The sequence below is a fragment of the Kogia breviceps genome, chromosome 9 (genome assembly GCF_026419965.1).
Source record: "Kogia breviceps isolate mKogBre1 chromosome 9, mKogBre1 haplotype 1, whole genome shotgun sequence".
Taxonomy (NCBI): Eukaryota; Metazoa; Chordata; class Mammalia; order Artiodactyla; family Physeteridae; genus Kogia; species Kogia breviceps.
In genome coordinates, this window is record NC_081318.1 from 46883186 (window position 1) to 46903025 (window position 19840).

Below are 19840 nucleotides of genomic sequence, written 5' to 3' on the forward strand. Positions count from 1 at the left end.
TGTGTGTTTCCCAAGAGTTAAAGGAGAAAATATTGATTTCCTGTCTTTTTTTTTCTGCCTTTGAATTAGCTAAAAGAAGAACGAGGCTTATTAAAAAGATATGATTAAAAAAAAAAAAAAAGACATGATAGGGGGACTTCCCTGGTGGTCCAGTGGTTAAGACTTTGCCTTCCAATGTAGTGGGTGTGGGTTCCATCCCTGGTCAGGGAGCTAAGATACCACATACCTCACAGCCGAAAAACCAAAGCATAAAACAGAAGCAATATTGTAACAAATCTAATAAAGACTTTAAAAATGGTCCACATCAAAAAAATATTTTAAAAAATATTTTAAAAATACATGATACTAATCACACATTTATAAGTAAGTCTCATTTTACATAACAGCTATGCTTCTGAAAAATGGCATCTCTAATTTTGGAAAAATCGAGGTATGCTTTAAGCATACAAAAGGAGTTTATTATTCAGTGGAAACCCATAATCAATGCTATAAAATAATGTCATTTTATAAAATAAATTACCACCTCTTTATTTTATGATGTTGGATTTTATAAGGAGGGCATTTTTTTTTTCCTTTCTAAGGCTAAGGTGGTCATTTTGCACTTAGGATTGTGAATACTCCTAAAAATGCTGTCCTGAGAATCACTGAGGAAATAATGTTCAGACTGGAGGGGGCACTGGGAACAAGTGTACAAGACAAATTCTTTCTTTTCTAGTTTCACTTCTGAGACTTTAGATTTTAGTTTCAGTATTTTCACAGTAGGGATACTGTGCCAGCCTGGGCCAGATCAGGATGGCTGGCCCAAGTTCTGGTGCCTCCAGTTCCCTGTCCAGTTTGAAGTTCACTAGAATCTCAAACAACCTGTGGCAAGGAGGCATCCTCAGCTCTGTCACCAGGCACATTCTGTCCGTGGCAGCAAGCACAGTTCACTGACAGCCAAGCCTGATACACTGACTGGAGGTCTTACCTCTCAGACTACAGGGCTTCACTCCCTGTAGTACACATATACTCCTTTCCTAAAGGCTCTTCGTCATGGAGTCAAGTTCTCCATTTCATCCTCCACTCTATTCTATGCATCCTATCCTCTGTCCACACCACACTTGTGACGTTTTCTTACATACCTTTTCTTTATATTTCTGTGCCTTTGTCCATGCTATGCAGGCTGCATGTGATGGTCTTCACCACCTGGAAAATTTCTACCAATCCTTTGAAACACAGTCAGGTGCCAACTTCTCTGCACAGATTTTCTTCTCCCTTCACCAAAGCTAACTCCTCCTATAGTACTTTGTTCGCAATTTTATTACGGCACTGTGTGTCTCCCTTCACTGGACCACGGGCTCCTCAAAGGTTCAAAGATAGGACCTGTGTCTTAGGTATCTTGGTATTGCTAAGGCCAAAGGTAGTGTCAAATACTGTTGCTTTGCCGTCGCCATGGGGAAGAAATAGAAAACATATATATCAGGGGTCATGCCAACTACTCAAGCAAAAGATGGAGACACACACACACACACACACACACACACACACACACACACACACAAAAGGGCTTCCCTGGTGGTGCAGTGGTTGAGAGTCCTGCTGATGCAGGGGACGTGGGTTCATGCCCCGGTCCGGGAGGATCCCACGTGCTGCAGAGCGGCTGGGCTCGTGGGCCATGGCCATTGGGCCTGTGCATCCGGAGCCTGTGCTCCGCAACGGGAGAGGCCGCAGCAGTGAGAGGCCCGCATACCAAAAAGAAAAAAAAAAAAAAGATGGAGACACACCTTGGCAGCAGCATATTATGTAAATTGTGTGTCAACAGATTAAATAATTATCTTAATGATATTTAAAGAAAAATATTACCAACTAAAATAGGAAGGGAGGAAAAGTGCAGGAGAAATTCCTGTCCAACTGTAGGCCTTATTATCAGTGTGGGAATAAAATGTATTCTGGATGTGGGATTCTCAAAGCTTCCAGTGCTCACTAGAAAAGCTTCACCTGGCATGTTAGAAACGCTGTCATCAAAGAGGACTAGTTTGACAGTTGAGAGAACTGGTCTCTAGTTCTGGTTTTAATGGTCATCTATTTCTCCATCTATAAAAAAGTAAAGCATGTTCCTTCTTTCCTGATTTGCATAAGTGTGAGGACCAAATGAGTATTGCTTTGAGATAAGTATTAAACAAATCAAAAATAGTTTATGAACCTCTCCAAAAAGCAAAGTTCTTTCAAATGTAATATTTAAAATTAAGGATATGGTGGCTTCCTGGAAATGGAAATGCTTGTCCTAAGGGACAGCAGAGGCTTTAGTATTTTAAATTAGAACACACTTTTCAAAATAAAGTTGAGTTCAAGGAGGTCTTCTGGTTTTCAGATGGTGGAGTGAAAATATCTCTGTTCTTTCCTTTTCTTGGAAACCATTTCAAAATAGGAAGGAAAGGGAATCTCAGAAATATAAACTCAATTGCAGAGAGTAAAAACTAGATTTCTGCAACCCTGAATTTCAATAACTGAGACAGGGCTGCCTGCTGCCCAGGACGATCAAATACAGGGTCTAGGTAAGGTGTTGTAGAGAGTAGGCCTGTGGCTGCAGACCTCAGACAAAGTCCACACAGAGTCATTCTCCAAAATACGAAGCTCTGGCTCCTCAGTAAGGAAGCCCCACCAACACTTGTTTAGAGTAATGGAAAAGGGTGTGTAGGAGGGCACAGGAGCGACCCTGGACCCTAGACACACCGGGGAGCAGGGAAGGAGGCAAAGACAAGCCATTCCAGCGGGTGCATGGCTAGAAATGAGGAAGGGTGAGGGAGAGAGTAAATCATGAGCAGCCTAAAGCCTCTCACTTTCTCTTCCTCTCTTCCTCTCTTCCTCCCTCTCCCTCTCCCTCTCCCCCTCTCTCTCTCTCCTCTCTCTCTCTCTCTCTCTCTCTCTCTCTCTCTCTCTCTCTGTCACAAGGAGCATTTCTCTGACCCAAAGAGAACTCTCCCTGGTCTAGAACCTGCCCTGATCTTTTCCTTAAACAAATCTCCTGCAAATAGCTGGTCTAAGAAGAATTCAACTCATTCTAAGATGAATACTAAATAAAAAGAAACGGTGAAGAGAACCAGCACACGATCTATACAAGAAAACTAGAAAAAAAAAGTGGGAAATGGAACAGGACAAAGGACAGACGATAGATGAAAAACACTTATCAGAAAATATACTGCTGTGAAGCAGATGAAAACAGTGACAAGGCATAAAATTATTAACTGAAAAAATTTTATGAAATAGTTATCCCTTTAAATTAAGGACTCAAAGGAAAAATATAAGGACTCTGAGAAGATGTAGCAAGGCAGTAGGAGATGAAATATAATGTGGGAGATGTGAAAGAGAAAAATGAAGACCAAACAATGTCCTACTATAAAGCACAGAGAGCTATATTCAATATCTTTTCATAACCTATAATGGAAAAGAATTTGAAAAAGAATATATATATGCATATATATATATATATCAATGAACATACTGAATCACTTTGCTGAATACCTGAAACTAACACAACATTGTAAATCAACTATACTTCCATTAAAAAAAATGAAGAGCACACTACAAAGAGCCCAAAGAAAAACAGGTATTGTTGAAAACACACTGAGGACCATGGAGAATTGAGAAAAATAAATAAAATGAAACAGAAATGGACAAAGAATTTAAAAGTATTAGAGAGAAAATGATAATGTGGAAGATAGACAAAAGAAGATAAATATTTCACTTAATAAAAGACACAAATGAATGGAAGAGAATAAATATTCAAATACATAATCACAAATATATAATTTAAGAAAATTTTTCAAAACTAAGGTTTAATTCTATAGATTAAAAGGCACATGATATCCAAAGAAAAATGATATAGTTTTGGAGACATATTAGAAATGCCACAGTATCCCAGAGGAACAATGTATGATCCAAAAGTTTATACCCAGCCAAACTGTCACTGTGGTCAAAAGCAAGTATGACAGATGTTTTTAAACATGCAGGAATTATGTTTCCTGAATTTATATTGAAGATCTACCATAGGAAAAACTTCAGCCAATTAAGAGTTGAAGAGAGAAATTAGGGCAAAAAGAAAGACAGTGAGTATTGAATTAACCATAGAACCAAGGCTGAAGAGCTTATGAAATTATGGTAGCAGAAATGACTATAACTACTATTAATCATGGCAAAATAGAAAGATATAACTAACAAAAGTTGTCAGGTAAAAGGGAAGATAAAGCAGGAGATAATATATGTATATTAAGTTCCATAGCTTGCAGACAAAAGGTGGTTAAAAAAAAATCTTTATTTTAAAAATCTTTTAAAATTGAGATATAATTGACATACAACATTGTATTAGTTTTAGGTATACAACATAATGATTTGATATATGTATACATTGTGAAATGATTACCTGTTTGCTATGACTTAGATATTTAGATTTCCTAGCACTTTATAGTTTGTGTGTATGTATTAATAAAGCAATTCTTTGTTTAACAGGAAAAGAAAGCAATGACCCAACAGAAAAATGGACAATGGGCCAAACATATCACAGATAAAGAAATACAAATGGCATTTAAACACATTTCAAGGTACTGAACCTTATCAATAATGAGACAATACAGGTCAGAACCACACCAAGATACAATTTTTCACTTAGATTGACAGAGATCAGAAGTTTGGCAAATATGTATTAGAGAGGGTGCAAGGCATCAGATGCTCATAATTACTGGTGGAAATATAAATAAGTACAACTTTCTGTAAAGGGCAATGAGCAAATTATCAAAAATTGTAAATATACTTTCTAATTCTAGGAATTTATCTTATCACATAGTGTATCACTTATGAGAAATAATGTATACAGCGACATTCACTGCAGCATTGTTTTTAATAGCAAAATGCTGGAAATAACCTATAAACCCACTGACTGGGAGCTGGTTATTAAATTACAGTTTGTACCTTAAAATGGCATACTAGGTAGCCATTAAAGGAATATGGCAGCCCTATATGTACCAATATGGAATGATCTCCAGGTTATATTAAGTGAAAAAAAGCAGGCAGCAGAAAATGTATATAGAATGAATATGCCTTTATTTGTATTATATGTGTATACCTATAAATACAGGTATATGTAAATATAGGTATACCCATACCTGCTTATGCATATATATGTATGAAATCTCTCTGGAAGAATGTATAACAACCAGGTGGCCTGAGACTGGGGTGTGAGAAAGACGTACTTTATACTATATATTTATTAACACTTTTTGAAGTATGTATCCTGGGCATTACTACCCATTTGAAAAACTTACTTAAAAAATAAAAGTTCTGGATTGCTTTCTTTACTTGGGACAATTGTGAAGAAGTAATTTTTTAAATGCTTTGCATCATCTGAGTTGGGAGACCCCTCTCCATCTAAAAGGTAAATACAAATGAATAAATGAATAAAGAAAAATATAAATTTGTGTTGACAATTTGGTCTAAGTGAGCTGGATCCACAAAGAACAGCACTGAGACCTGATCATGGGTTTCGCTGGGCTGGTCTTGCAGGCAGACTTCCATGACAGCTGAAACCATCCCCTGCAGCCAGCCACAAGCATCAAAGGCAACTGACCAAGTGGGCTCAGAAAACAACCAAGAGTAGAGTAAAATAATTCTCCTCAAAGCAATCCATAACCCCTAAGATTTAATTCTTCTGTTAATACATGGTTACTACACAATGAGGAACAGCTTTAAAACATGATTGCCCCATTAGGCATGAATCATTTGTGAGTTGGTTCCATTCGTAACCGATCCTAGTCATTCGTCAAATGGGCGAAAACAAGAGAGCACCATAAGGGGGTGCACAGGTCTGAAATGACAATGGTGGCTTTCTTTCTCCAGCCACAGAATAATGAGCCCCTAGATCTTACAGACAGGTATCCTGACCCATCATTCTTAGGCATATGTGATTTATATAGATAATGTCAAAATGACTACAGGTCAACCACTATCACTTAAAACTCACTGACCATCCATGACCACCAGGAACACACAACACCAGGCATGAACCCAGATCGGCTTTAGCCTGCCTTCTAAAAGTATGCAGGTGAATTTCTAAAACCTTCGGACATACACATAGAGGTGAAAACCAGAAAAAAAGTCATGCAAAAGCTGTTAAAATGTAGGGGAAAATGTTGCTTGCTTGTCTTGTTTTAGGCAGTTATTTACCTATTTCTGAAGCTACTTTATTCTTCCTCTGAAATACTGGAGAGCAAGATGAATGGCCAAAAAACGTTTCATTCATAAGTTTAGAAGAGTATTAGAATAAACGATAGCTTTAAGGAATACTGGAGACTTAAAATCTATTTCTGTGTCATTAAAAGGAAGTACAATTACATCTTTGGTCCTTTTTCTTGGTTCTACCATATGAGGAGAAAAAAATGTCTCTGGTAATTATTTATGTCAGACACATAGCAAAGGAGCCAGCATCATTTTTTACTATCAGTTTATTCCCTGGGCAGACATGGTCGATGATTCCATACTGATGTATGTGGCTGGAAGAGCTCTTTGTTAAACAATTCATTAACAAAAACAATAGTTCACATGTACTAAGTGGATTCCCTGTGCTAGCAATTCTGATTATTTACATAATTATCTTTCATCCCCCCCAAACAACTCTGCACAAAAGATATTATTATCTCCATTTCACAGACAAGGAAACAAAGGCTCAAAGATGTAAAGTAATAGTCCAGGATCAAATAGCTGGGACGTGACACAGCCACATCCAACCAAGTGAGCTGCCCCTAAGCCTCCGCACTCTCCATTACCCTACCCAGCTTCTGACAAGCATCTCAGACTTTGCACAGTCTATTCAATGCAGAAAATATTTACTGAGCTTCTTCTACATGTTAGGCACTATGCTAGCCACTGAGTAAACTATAAACATGAATAGCAGGTAATCAATAAATACTTGATGAATAAATAAATCTATAGATACATGGCGCCTGTCCACAAATGATAGCTTATAATACTTATATATTGAAAGTTACTATGTGCCAGGCACTTTGCTAGGAAAAGGCAGAAAAAAAGAAGAAGAAAAGAGGCAATGATAAAGCATATGGTATATAAAAAGCACAAAATAAGTTTCAATAGATCAGTAATCACAATAACTATTGTTACACAGATAATTAGCTTCTCTTACTAAAGGACAGAGATATTCAAATTGCTTTAAAAATTAACTATATCTCCTTTATTAGAAACGCAGCTAAAACAAAATTGATGTTTAAACCTTTGAAAATAAAACAATGAAAACAATACCCAAGTAGATACTAAAAACTGGTATAGAACCCTCATACTTTGCTGGTAGGAATGTAAAATGGTGCAGCCACTTTGGAAGAGTTTGTAAGTTCCTCAAAATGTTAAACAGAATTATCATAAGACTCAGTAATTCCACTCCAAGGTATCTATCCAGAGAAATGAAAACAGTTTTTGTGAAAATACAAAAACTTATACATGAATGTTTATAGTAGCATTGCTCATTATAGCCAAACTGTAGAAACAACCCAAACGTCAATCAACTTATGAGTGGATTAACAAAATGTAGTATGGGCCATACAATGTAATATTATTCAGCAATAAAAGTAAGGAAGGGGACTTCCCTGGTGGCGCAGTGGTTAAAAATCCGCCTGCCAATGCAGGGGACACGGGTTCGAGCCCTGGTCCGGGAAGATCCCACATGCCGCGGAGCAACTAAGCCCGTGTGCCACAACTACTGAGCCTGTGCTCTAGAGCCCGTGTGCCACAAGTACTGAGCCCACGTGCCCCAACTACTGAAGCCTGCACACCTAGAGCCTGTGCTCCGCAACAAGAGGAGCCACAGCAATAAGCCGCCTGCGCACCGCAACGAAGAGTAGCCCCCGCTCGATGCAACTAGAGAAAGCCCGAGCACAGCAACGAAGACCCAACCCAGCCATTAATTAATTAATTAATTAATTAAAGGAATGAAGTACTGATAGATGCTATAGCATGGATAAACCCAAAAGAGATTATGTTAAGTGAAAGAAGCCAGTCCCAAAAGGTCACGTACTGCATGATTCCACACATATAAAATAGGAAGTGACTGCTAATGGGTTTCTTTTTGGGGTGATGAAAATGTTCTGGAATTAAGATGATGGTTATAGTTGTGTGACTCTGTGAGTATTCTAAAAATCACTGAATTGCATACTTTAAAAGAGTGAATTTTACGGTATGTGAATTATACCCCAATAAGGCTGTTTTTTTTTTTTTTTAAGTGGTGCAGCATGATTAATATCAGGCAAAATAGAATCCAGGGCAAAACATATTAATAGAAATATAAAGTGTTCTGGAAACATAAATGAAAAGGTAATTAACTGTTCCCATGGCTTATGGACCATGAAAAGCATAAGAAACCTCTGAGACAGGTCTTCTATAATTGAAGGGCGTGGGGAGGGGGTGAGCAAAGCTTTGCCACATGGGAATGTCTGGGGTGTGTGGCAACCAGTCCCAGCAAGCATGGCGCTCACAGAGCCAGGTTGAGCTTTAGTTTGTAAGCTTCTAAAGAAAGGAGAGATGTTAGACACTGGTGTTTTAAATACAGCACCCTGGGGGCATGTGTGGAAAATGAATTATAGGGCAATGAAGAAGCAGCAAAGAGGCAGACCAATCTGGGGATCCACATGAGCGAGGATGGATATTTATTTGAATTAGAGTAATGGCAATGGGACAGAGCCAAGGATGATAACAGTTTGGATGTCTGGGATGTGGGGAGAAGAGTCCAGGACAACCCCAAGGCTCCTTGCCAAGACAATCTAATATTAATTAAGGAAGGCAGGAGAAAATGTGTGGGTGTTGGGGGGTGGTGAATGGGCGGGGAGAAGTGAGTTTAATTTGAAGCATATGAGGTCCTTTTGGCAAACGGAAATTTAGATCTGAAATTTAGAAAAGAAGCAGGGCTGGTGACAGCGGTTTAGGAATCTACATAAGGCAATTCAGTGTGTTTCATCCTCTAATGCTAATTGTATGAAAAACTAGGAAAGTATAACATTTTAAATTACTGAGTCACTTCTGTAATTTCTAATTAAGTCAGGGACATGGCCAATAATGGAAGTTATGTCAGGTGGCTGATACTCAATAACCATTTCCTCTTCTTCCTTAGAGCAAAATCCCTAATTAGAGAGAGGGGTGGTAGCTGCAGTTTACCCAGCTAAAAATATTTGACTTCTCAGACTCTTTACATTTTAGAGCAACATTGTGACACCATCCTGGCCAACGAGATGTCATCAGAAGTGGTTGGGGAGGGCATCACTTTCTATCTAAAAAGGCAAAACCTCCCTAATAGAAGGGCCCTCGCTCTTAAGCCACTTACACATTTCCTTTCTTCCTGCCTAAAGATGTAAGCCTAGAGATACAGCAGCCATCTTGTGACCATGAGGCAACTAGATTTAGGATGATGTCCTACATGGTGAAGATGGTGAAGCAGGGAAAGGCTGATTCTCTGATAGTACTGTTTGAGCTCCTGCATCACCCCTGGACTGCCTTTCTTGGGAGTCTAGCTCCACAAGACACTCTTGTATCTGTTTAAGCTAGATTCTGATGTGTGCATTGTTTTTGTTTTGTTTGTTTTGGCAGCTGAATGCAATCCTAACTGATACAAATCATATTTGGGCTAATGTATATGTAATGAGACTAAAAAGACATGACCATTATTTCAAGTACTAAAAAAAAGTTTAAAAATCAAATATCATTTATTCTTAATACCAAGAAGTACTGAAAGTATTGAGGGGCTTAAAAGGTAGTACAGAGCACTGGATATTTCTTTTTTCAAACAGTGTGATAAAATCTGCAGCTAAAGGGAGATTATGGGACTACCAGTATTAAGAAAATTCACGAACACATCTATTAATGAGTTTATGTGCATGATGACACCCTTTGGACTTTTTCTGGATAAAGTAAACTGATCTGGCTCATTTATATAGCTTTAGCCAGAACAAATGTTCTTAAAGATGGGATTGTTCACCTGACTCTCACAAGAATTATAATCTTTAGAAGAATCTTTCTACTCTCCCAGGCACTCAGTAAGCATAGCTAAGGAAATATCACATCCCCAAACCACAGTGTTCCGGCCCTTCACAGAAGAGCTTTTATTGGGCTGTGCTCTGAGAGTATGTCTCTGGAACTGCAGTCAATAACGTTCTAAGAAACGCTTATTATTAACTTCTACCACAAAACTTCCATTGTCTTCATGGCAGGGACCATGTTGAAGACTTAGATCTCTATGGTAACAGAGACGGCTTTGAAGAACCGCCAGGAGAAAGCCATCCCAAGTTTCAGAACCAGGAAAAGCTGTGTAACTGATCTCATTTTATCTCATGGTCTCTGTGGATTGGGTAACTATTTGTGTTTTCCTCTTTGTTTTGGTTACTGGGAAGCTCTGACAAATTTTTAATCCCATCTCCTGAAACTACACCAAACCTTATAGTAAACTCATCTCTAGAAATTACCTGCACCTTATAACATAGTCTTGTTCACTAAATTACCTTTAATTTTATCTTGCTTCCTTATCTGTGTGTTCTCTTTACCCCAGTTTCATTATTAATTTTATGTTGTTTATGCCTCAAATGCTTTATGGAACCAGAAACACTTAAGGCAAACAATTTTTAAAAGCATCAGATGATAATAATTTTAAAAATAGTTAATTTATTGGACATTACTATGAACCAAGCACTGTCCTAGGCACTGGACCTATTTTAAGTTATTTACCCTAAATATGAGATAAGTAGCATTATTACTATGCCCACTTTACAGATGAGAAAACTGAGGCACAGAAAGGTGAAGTAATCTGTCCAAGGTCATACAACAAATAAATGATGAAGGAAAGATTCCAACCCAGGTGTTTCAAATTACAACCGTTTTACAAAAGAAGAAATAATAATATTTAATTTCTAAAAGAAGCAGAGGCCTTCTGATCTTACAGGTTGAGCTTAGCATCCTTCAGCTTTAAAGGAGATATCTATTATACATCTTGCCCATACAATCATGCCTGATGACCCATATTAACAGAGGGGAATGAGACAGTAAAAGTCAAAAGGACAGCTAATCCAAACTGACTTTTGACCTTTATATATGAAGGTATTCATTCATTCACTCACTCATTCATTCACTACTCATCACATGCCACCCATGATGCAGCTGCTGGGAAGAAAGATGCAACAAGATATAGTACCTGTCCTCCAGGAGCTCAGGTGCAATAAGGGAGAGTCAGACAGGTAAGGGCACCTTGGGCTTATGAGTTGGCTGATAGCAGACCAGGGCAGGGTGTGGCATGATCATTCTGAGAACAGTTTAACCCTTGGCTTCTCTGTCCATCTGATAATGGGAGTAAGAAAAATCAGCTCCCTTATAGGGCTGTTGGGTTGATTTCATATGTAGAAAGCTCTTATCTTAGTCAGGCACAACAAGTATTCAGTATGAGGTAGTCTTTGGCTCTTAAGGCACAGTGGATGACAGCCTGGGCACCTTGCTCTGACACACACCTGCACACACATGGACCCAAGTCCTCACAAGCTCCCTACTGCCTCCTCTTAGATACTTCCAGGAGCTGACAGGCTTACAGTCCATAGACAGGCCTGGCACTTCCTTTCTGGATGCCACCATCTCAAATTCAGTGTCTCACTGGAATACATCGCCCACACAGGGTGAATACTCCTTCAAGATGCACTTGAAAAATCTTTCACAGAGCCTGGCCCACATAATGCCCACCTGGCATTTTTGCCACATTTGCTCTGCTTCACTCTATCTCTTTGGCACTTCAGCACGGCAGTTCACCACACAATTCCCCTGCTGCAAAACGGGTCGGGTTCCTGCTTGGGCAGGCCTAAGGAAATACCCAACTAGAATGGCAAAGGGGAAGTTTCAAGTGCACTATTGGCTGAAGTCAGTGAGAAAACTTATGTGCTGCACCTGCTCCGCATCAGCTGGGAACCATCCATCTCTTCGGTTTTGTGTGGTGGCTAAATAAGAAGTAATTAATCATTTTCTCACCAACCCTAACTCATATTTAATAGTTCCCTCTCGAAGTCTGTTTTGTCATGCTCTCAGCAGAGTCAGTCAAACATTATGATTCCTTTCTAAATATTCCAGCAGCCAGATGGCAAGAACACTAACTGTGACATGGCAAAACTCGCCTAAAGATAACTTCGTGATGCATAATCACGCTTGATGGCACTCAGCTGAGCAGATTCATCCAGCTACCTCTTTACCTGCCCCACTTAATCTGGCTTCTTCAAACCAAAACTTTCTAATTCCAAGAACAAGACAAACATTCAACTCCGCAATGTGATATTATCTGGTAAAACAAACACGATTCTTCTCCGGCTTCTGAATTTTAGGCAGAAGTATAAAATCACTAGAAGAACACACTTTAGGACAGATTTCTCTCTAGATAAAATATTCCTGTACCCTAAAGTTTCAAATATTTCTGCACCAAATGTAAGTATACTTACAACACGTTTGCTGGAAAACAAATTTCTGTCCTTCTGCTGAGTTATTTTTGTAGGTTTTTTTTAAACATAAGCATTGATAAACATATATTTATAAATTCTAGAATGTAGGAAAGTTGACTGTTTTTCCCTAGTGAAAATCCTACATGTTCTCCTCTAGAGTAAATTACATTAGATTTCTCAGATCTTTTCTAGGTTATATTATTTATTTTGTGTGTGTATTTAAGTGACTGCAAAATCACAACCTGTACTGTATGATTTCTGAACAATAAATCTCCTAAAAACAGTGTTTCCAGGCTGGGCCAGCTGGCTTTCTCCTGTTCCTAAAACTGTATGTTCTTAGACACACACACACAGTTCCTCCATCCCTTCCGCTGCTGGCTACCTTCAGTCTGTGACACAATCTCACACTCACAACTATATGAAAACAACAGAGGCTCCTGGAAAGGAACCAAAAGGGGGTACGGCAGGAAGCCAGCCTTCAAGTCTCTGTCACCCTGATGGCTCTGCCCTGATTCAGGCGGCCGAAAATTGCTTGTTTATGGTTGCATGTATAGAATTTGAAATCTGTGTACCCAGGTTCTTAACCCTGCTCCCCTGAGTAAGGCATTTAACCTCTGTGACTTTCTATTTTCTTGCCTGTAAAAAAAGGCACAATAACAATACTGCCCTTAAAGAACTGTGAATCATGTGAGGTGATTCGTATAAAGGCATTTGGTAAGGCCCTCTGCAGTGTGTATTTCATTTCCCGTTATTGCTAAACTTTCTTTGCTCCCCGTTCTTATTTATTTATTTATTTTTCTGATTTGGTTTCTGTGGTTTTAAAATGTATCTCTAAAATTCATTGGCTGGAAAACTGCAGTAACCTGTGTGCCACTACAATGAGTGGATTTTTAGCATTACATTTTTATTTACTTTTTTGCTGGGGGAAAGCATAAGTGCACAAATCTCAAGGGAATAACCTCACAAATATCTATATGTGTACACCTGTGTTACCACTACTTATGTCGAGGTAGGGAGCATTTCCGGCACCTGTGAAGCCTCCTTTTCTGTCCAAGTCATTACCAGGCCCAAAGGCAACCCAACCCCTCTTCTAAGCTTCGTCCCCATTAATAGCTTTGCCTAAAATTAAAAAAAAAAAAAAAAACTTTTTCAGGGGAGGCTGGAGTCCCTGCGATAACTACTACTGCTGACCAGAAGAAATGTACTTCTCTTCCCTCTAAAGAGATAAAGATTCTGTAAAGGAGGAGAGAGGCACGAACTTTCTGAATCACACAGGTTATGCAGAACAAAGCCCTCATTTTGCAGCCAAGGACACCCCCAGGCTCGAAGAGGCAAAATGACAGCCCACCTTCCTGCTGCAGAGTAACTTTCCTTCCAAACAGAGCCCTTCACAAAACAGCGCGAGCATCAGGGATGTTGTCGGCTCGTCCCAGCGCGCCAGAACAGCTCTCCTGGCCTCTCCCGGGATAGAACTTCTTTCCAGGGAGCAGCGCGCACTGGGTCCCCACGCCACCCCGGCTCCCGTCGCAGGCATACCCACGCGGCTGGCAAGCCACGCTCAGAAGGCGCTGTTCCTGCGAGCCAGTGCCCGCCTGCCCACAGGGACAGGGCTGGGCTCCCTGTCCTCCAGCCCCCACCCGGAGATTCGGAGTGCCCTCTCCGCCAGCCCTGCTCCCGCACCCCCGCTCCACCTCCGCCTCCGGTGTGTACTGAGGGAGGCGGGGAATAGGCTCTGCCACCTTCTCCCTTATTCCTTCAAAGGAGACTTTAAAACCCATGCATGGCCAGATCTAAATCGCTGGAGCACAGACCACTGACCTCAGGGGCCTGGAGATGAGCACTGGGAAGGGAGTCCCGAGACCTAAGCTCTGGCCCCAGTTCAGTCACCACGAGCTGTGTGACCTTGCGTAAGTCACTTTACATCTCCGAGATTGACTTCCTCATCGAGGGCTTCTGTATCCCCCCAAGCCACCTTCAGTTCTGCAATTTCCCAGCTGCTCTTTACTTCGCTCCCGCTCATCCCGCGACAGCCCCCTCCCCAGCGAGACCCCAGCCTTTTGTTCTGGGGGTGAAGCGGCGAAGGGAGGAACGGAGAGCTTGGCGAAGACCAGGCCCGGGCGGCCTTGTCGCCAGGGGCTGCTCTCCGGAGAGAGAAGTCGGGTCGGGGGAAGTCACCAGGCAACCCCGCGGTGACCTCGTTCCCTCCGCGGTTCTGTTACGGCCGGGCCCTGGAGAGGCCGCGCGGCAGGGTCCTGGGCAGCGCAGCGCAGCGCCCAGGGCTGGGGGCGACCGGACACCCGCATGCGCGCACGCAGCACTCCTGCCCCCGCCGGCGTTTCACTCAGCTCCGGGACGGCCCGAGCGCCCGCAGCTGCGGCTCGTCCCTCCTCCCTCCGGCACCGACCCGGGCACGCGCGCGGAGCCGCTACCTGCCGCTGGCCGTGCCGAGGACAGGACAGGATTCGTCTCTGGCCGACGTCCCCGTCCCCGCCGCCGCCGCCGCCTCTAGGCTCCGGGCTCCGTCCCGCAGCGTCCGTGCTCCAGGCGGCGCCGCTGGGGCCAAGCTGCGCTGGGTGCTGCGCTCGGTGAGCGCCGCTCACTCCCCGGCCTCCAGCTCTGGGGCTGCCGGGACGCGGAGGCGGGGCCGTCGCCCCCACCTGCTCCTCCGGCTCCTGCCGGGGAGCCGCAGCCGGCCCGCGCGCAGGGACGCGGCCCGGGCGGGGGCGGGGTCGCTCTGGAACCCGGGAGGCGGGTCCTAGCCGCCGGGCGCGCCTCTGCCTGACGGAGTCCCAAGTCTAAGCTGAGGAGAGTCTAAGCTTGGGGCCCAAGGCTGGAGTTCCCCAGGTAGGAGGGGCTGTGATGCGAGCGACACCCGGCCCAGCACCGCCAGGCTGGGGACACTCCACTCCTTCATCAATTTATTCCAAAATATTTTGAGCCCCTCTTATGCTCCAGGCGGCGTCATAAGCGGTGTGGACAAAAGAGAGAACGAGATTGTCTCGTGCCCAACTAATGGACAACTACACTGCAGAACCAAGAGGGAGCGGTCACAGAGGGGGCCCTGATCCAGACTTGGGGAGGTCAGGGAAGGCTTCTGGAGGAGCTTGTGGCTAAAAGAACTGAAGGATGTGCATGAATTATCCGCTTGCAGTGACCTGGGGAGGTAGATTGTCCCAGGTGGAGCCGGAGGGGAGAGGGAGCCGACTGTCTGAAAACTGAAGGGTCTAAGGAGCCGAAAGAACTTGGTATGGCCAGTAAATCCTTGCCACACTTCACGTTCAGACCCCTGGAAAGATGCAGAAAGATTGTGTCTGAGGCTGGATGTATTATTCCACTAGGCGCATGATTGGTTGGTGAAGATTCGGTGAGGATTTCGAATCTCCCACGTGCTGCGCATTCTCGCTGGTGGAGGAGCTAAGAGGATACTCGTGGACCGTTCACTGCAATTTACCCGAGCATCTGTGAGCCAGGCACCCTGCAGGACCCTTAGGATGTGCTGTGGAAGGAGGCTGTGTCTCTATGCAAAAGGAGCTACAAGTCTGCAGTGGGGGAGAGACCTGTACTCAGCGCTTGGATGAGGTGCATGGGAACACAGGTGAGAAAGCAGTTAGTGCTGGTAGGGAGGGGGATCTCACACATGGATAGCAAACTGTCTCCAGGTTCAGGTTCTGTAGCAGCTGCTGTCAAAGTATGTTGCCCAAGCAGACCTTAGATGGTTTCTTAATTACCAGTGTTTACAGGCTGACAATGTGTAGGCTTATATTTACAGCAAGGATAAATAATTCATTCCTGATGCCATTCCCTCCTGTGTTGTCAAGAACATGGGCTTCTGTTTGACTCAGGTGAAGAAGGTGTAGTCAGTGGAAGCCAGTGAGGTACTTGCTTCCCACCTGTTTGTCCTGTGCAACTCATGCCTTTCCTCATTTAGAACCAAAATAAATGGGCATGGGCATGAAATATGAAAAACTGCTCAACCTAAAATTCATAAACCGTTTTGCACAGGGGATCACTAAAAGAAAAACATCTGAAACATTACCAGTTTCCTTCTTGGGATCCCTAATGTGTATTCTCATTAAATACAAAACTACTAGTATTCTAATGCAAAAGGAAGGAAAGGTAAAATTGCAGAGAAGACATTTGCATGAGCCCAGAGTTCCCACCAGGTCTTCTGCTGAATGGCCCAAGCAGGAATTAGTCGAATGGAAAGGCTATTATCTTAAGAGATAGGTGTCAGCTGGCGTGGATCAAATAATTTGTGCAAAAAGGCTACTGGTTGGAAAGGATGGAGAAATGGCGAGTGAGGAAAATATTTGGAAAGTGGGGACATTTGTGCTGAAAGCTTCAGGTGCCCAATGTCTCATATGCGTGTGAAGTAACTGTGCCATTGATGCCTTGTTTTTACGGACATTAGAGAAGGATCCATTTCCCCTGGCTCCACCAGGATGTACATAACTATAGGACAGCACTAGCTATTCCAGGTGGATGATACAGACATACCTTGGAGATATTGTGTGTTCAGTTCCAGAACACTGCAATAAAGCAAATATTGCACTAAAGTGAGTCACATGAATTTTTTGGTTTCCAATACATATGTTTACACTATACTGTACTCTATTAAGTGTGCAATAGCATTATATCTAAAAAATGTGCACACCTTACTTTTTAAAAAAACTTTATTGCAAAAAAAAAGAATGACCATTATCTGATAAAGCAAGGTTGCCACAAACCTTCAATTTGTAAAAAAAAAAAAAAAAAAAAATCTTCGAAGTGCAATAAAACAAGATATGCCTGTATTTGTTTAATCACAGGTACTGTAAGTCACCTTCCCAATAGGCAAATCCTTTTCCCTTTCCTCCCTATTAACAGAACTGAGGATTATGATGGGTCTAAGACTACCATGACAGTCCCATTCCTAATTTCCCAGTCTTTCTTGCAGCTAAGGAAGTCATTGACCCGGTTCTGGCCAATGAGTTGAAAGAGGGAGTTGGCTGGGGGGCTCCTGAGACCTCCTTTGCTGGCTCTGACTTTTCCATTTTTCATGTTCTTTGTGCCTTGAACACAAATGAGATGGCTAGTGATGCTGCAACCAGATTACAACCAAAAGACAATGAACATGAGACCAAAAAGCCAATATCATCAGGATGGCAGAGTGGAAAATAGAGCAAGTGTGTATGGTACTTCTGGGCATTCAGATGAAATCCAGCAACAGCCCACCTCTGAACTTTTTATGTGAGAAAGATAGCTCTTGCTAGTTTAAGCCACTGAGACTGAGTTTTCTATTCCTTGTGGTCAAATGTATTTCTAACTGATACCGTGACCTGGTAAAGGGCAAACATCTCTTCTCCTCCTGCTCACCAAATGCCTGCAATAGCTCACCTTTCACACTTTCTCCTTGTAAACTTATATTTATATCTGCCATGACTTATTAAGCTCTTCAGGAGAACAGCACTATAGAAGTCTTAAATGTCTTGTACATGTATCCATATCCATTCCTCAAGAATTTGTAGAGCAGCTATTACATGGTGATAATGTACTGGGTCTAGGGGCGCTAAAATGGATTCACAGCCCTGCCTCCAGGGAGCTGACAGCTTAGCAGAGGACATGGCTTGTAAATAGAGTATTACAGTTCCCTGGAGAGAGGGATAATACAGGAGAAGAAATGATGAACACTGCCTAATGGCAGGTAGAAGGGAGACAGTAATGCCTGAGCTGGGCTTTCGTGGATGAACTGGAGTTTCCCATCAGAAACTGGGGAAGGGAAGCCATTTCAGGGAAGAGAAAATCTGAAAGAGGTTGGTGGACCAGGAGCCTCAAACTCCACACGTCTGAAATTGAACTCATGGTCTTCCTACTAAACCTGACCCATTCTTGGTGTTGCCCATCTCCCCATCCATCCAACCCAACCACCCAACAAACCCTCAGCTCCCTTTCCCTCATGGCACCTCCCCTCGGTGGATTTTTGCCTCTTGGCCCCATCTGGTTCTACCCTTCTGCACCAATGCCACTTGCCACCAGAGCCTGTCACCTCTCTCCAGCACTTCCACAGTTGGCTCTTAGCTGGTCATTCTGCAACGTGCTGCTTCTCTCTTCCAAACCAGTGTTCACAGTGTGACCAGAGATGGTCTTGAAACTCAAAGCTGATCTTAACTCCCATTATCTGTAATTTCGTTCTTTTTGCTTTGCTCTGATGATAATAACCAAACTCCTGAGCTTTGTCTGAAGGCACTCACAGTCTACAGCATGACTTGCTCTGCCTCTTCCCTCTCCCTTGATCTCTTTACTCCAGTCGTGTTGGCCTGCTTTCAGATCCTTGAACAGGTAATATTCTTTATTGTCACTCGCCCTTTGCACATGCTTTTCCCTCTTTGAAGAGAACATTCCCCAAATGAACTCCTCCTCGTTGTTCAGATCTCAACTTAACTCAGCCATCACTTACGTGGAATTCGACAATGTCACCTTCCACTATAAGAGCTCACAATCCCATGTAACTTTCTATTGCAGCATTTATTACAGTTGTAATGATGCCATTATTGGTTTGATGATTTGATTAACGTCTGTCCCCCAGACTAGACCATGGTATCCGTGACTTCAGGAACTATCTCTGTCTCTATTGTATCTTTATCTCACAGAACAGAGACTACTACATAGTAGGTACTCAACACATGTTTGCTGAGTTATGAAAGAAATGAACAAATGAGGCTTGGAGTCTTGAGCTAAGTATTTGAGAGTCTATATATTTTTAAACTTTTAATATCAACCTTATTGGAAAGTAATTTATATATCAAAAAATGTACTCATTTAAAATGCCAACAAATATGTTCTCTGATGTAACCTCTACCCTTATCAAATATTTCAAACACCCAAAAAGGTCCCTTGTGCCTCTTTGCAACCAGTCCCTATTCCTAGTCCCAGGAGACCACAGAACTATTATTGATTAGTTTTGTCTTTTCTAGAGCTTTGTATATTGAATATACATGATATACTCCTTTGCATCTGGCTTTTTTGCTCAGCATAATGTATTTGAGCTTCATCTCTGTGTTTTGTGTAATTTATTCCTGTTTATTGCTGGTTAGTATTTCACTGTATTTTACAACGCCAGTATTTGTTTATCCATTCACCTGTTGGTGGACATTTGGGTTGATTCCAGTTTTAGGATGTTACAATTACAGCTGCTTTGAATATTTGTGTATAAGTCTTTTTGTAGATAAATGTTTTTATTTCTTTTAGGTAAATACTTAGGAATATAGTTTTAAGAATCATTAGCATTTAAAGATAAAACCTTGGAATCACAATGAAAAACTGCTTCACACCCACTAGGATGCCATAATTTTTTAAAAAAGGAAAACAACAAG

At 42.0% G+C, this 19840-nt stretch overlaps 1 protein-coding gene across 4 annotated transcripts in view; it reads right to left on the reverse strand.

Annotated features, from left to right (window-relative positions):
- The window catches only part of WIPF3 (WAS/WASL interacting protein family member 3), an 81222-nt gene extending 66029 nt beyond the window's left edge, over positions 1–15193 (reverse strand). For 2 of the 4 annotated variants that reach the window (XM_067042434.1, XM_067042436.1), the window contains exon 1: positions 14918–15192. The gene's annotated coding sequence lies outside the window, so the exon portion shown is untranslated. Of the gene's footprint in view, positions 1–14917 lie in introns of all 4 variants that reach the window. The other 2 variants (XM_067042435.1, XM_059074354.2) reach the window with 2 other exon arrangements.
- Between the last annotated feature and the right edge of the window lie 4647 nt (positions 15194–19840).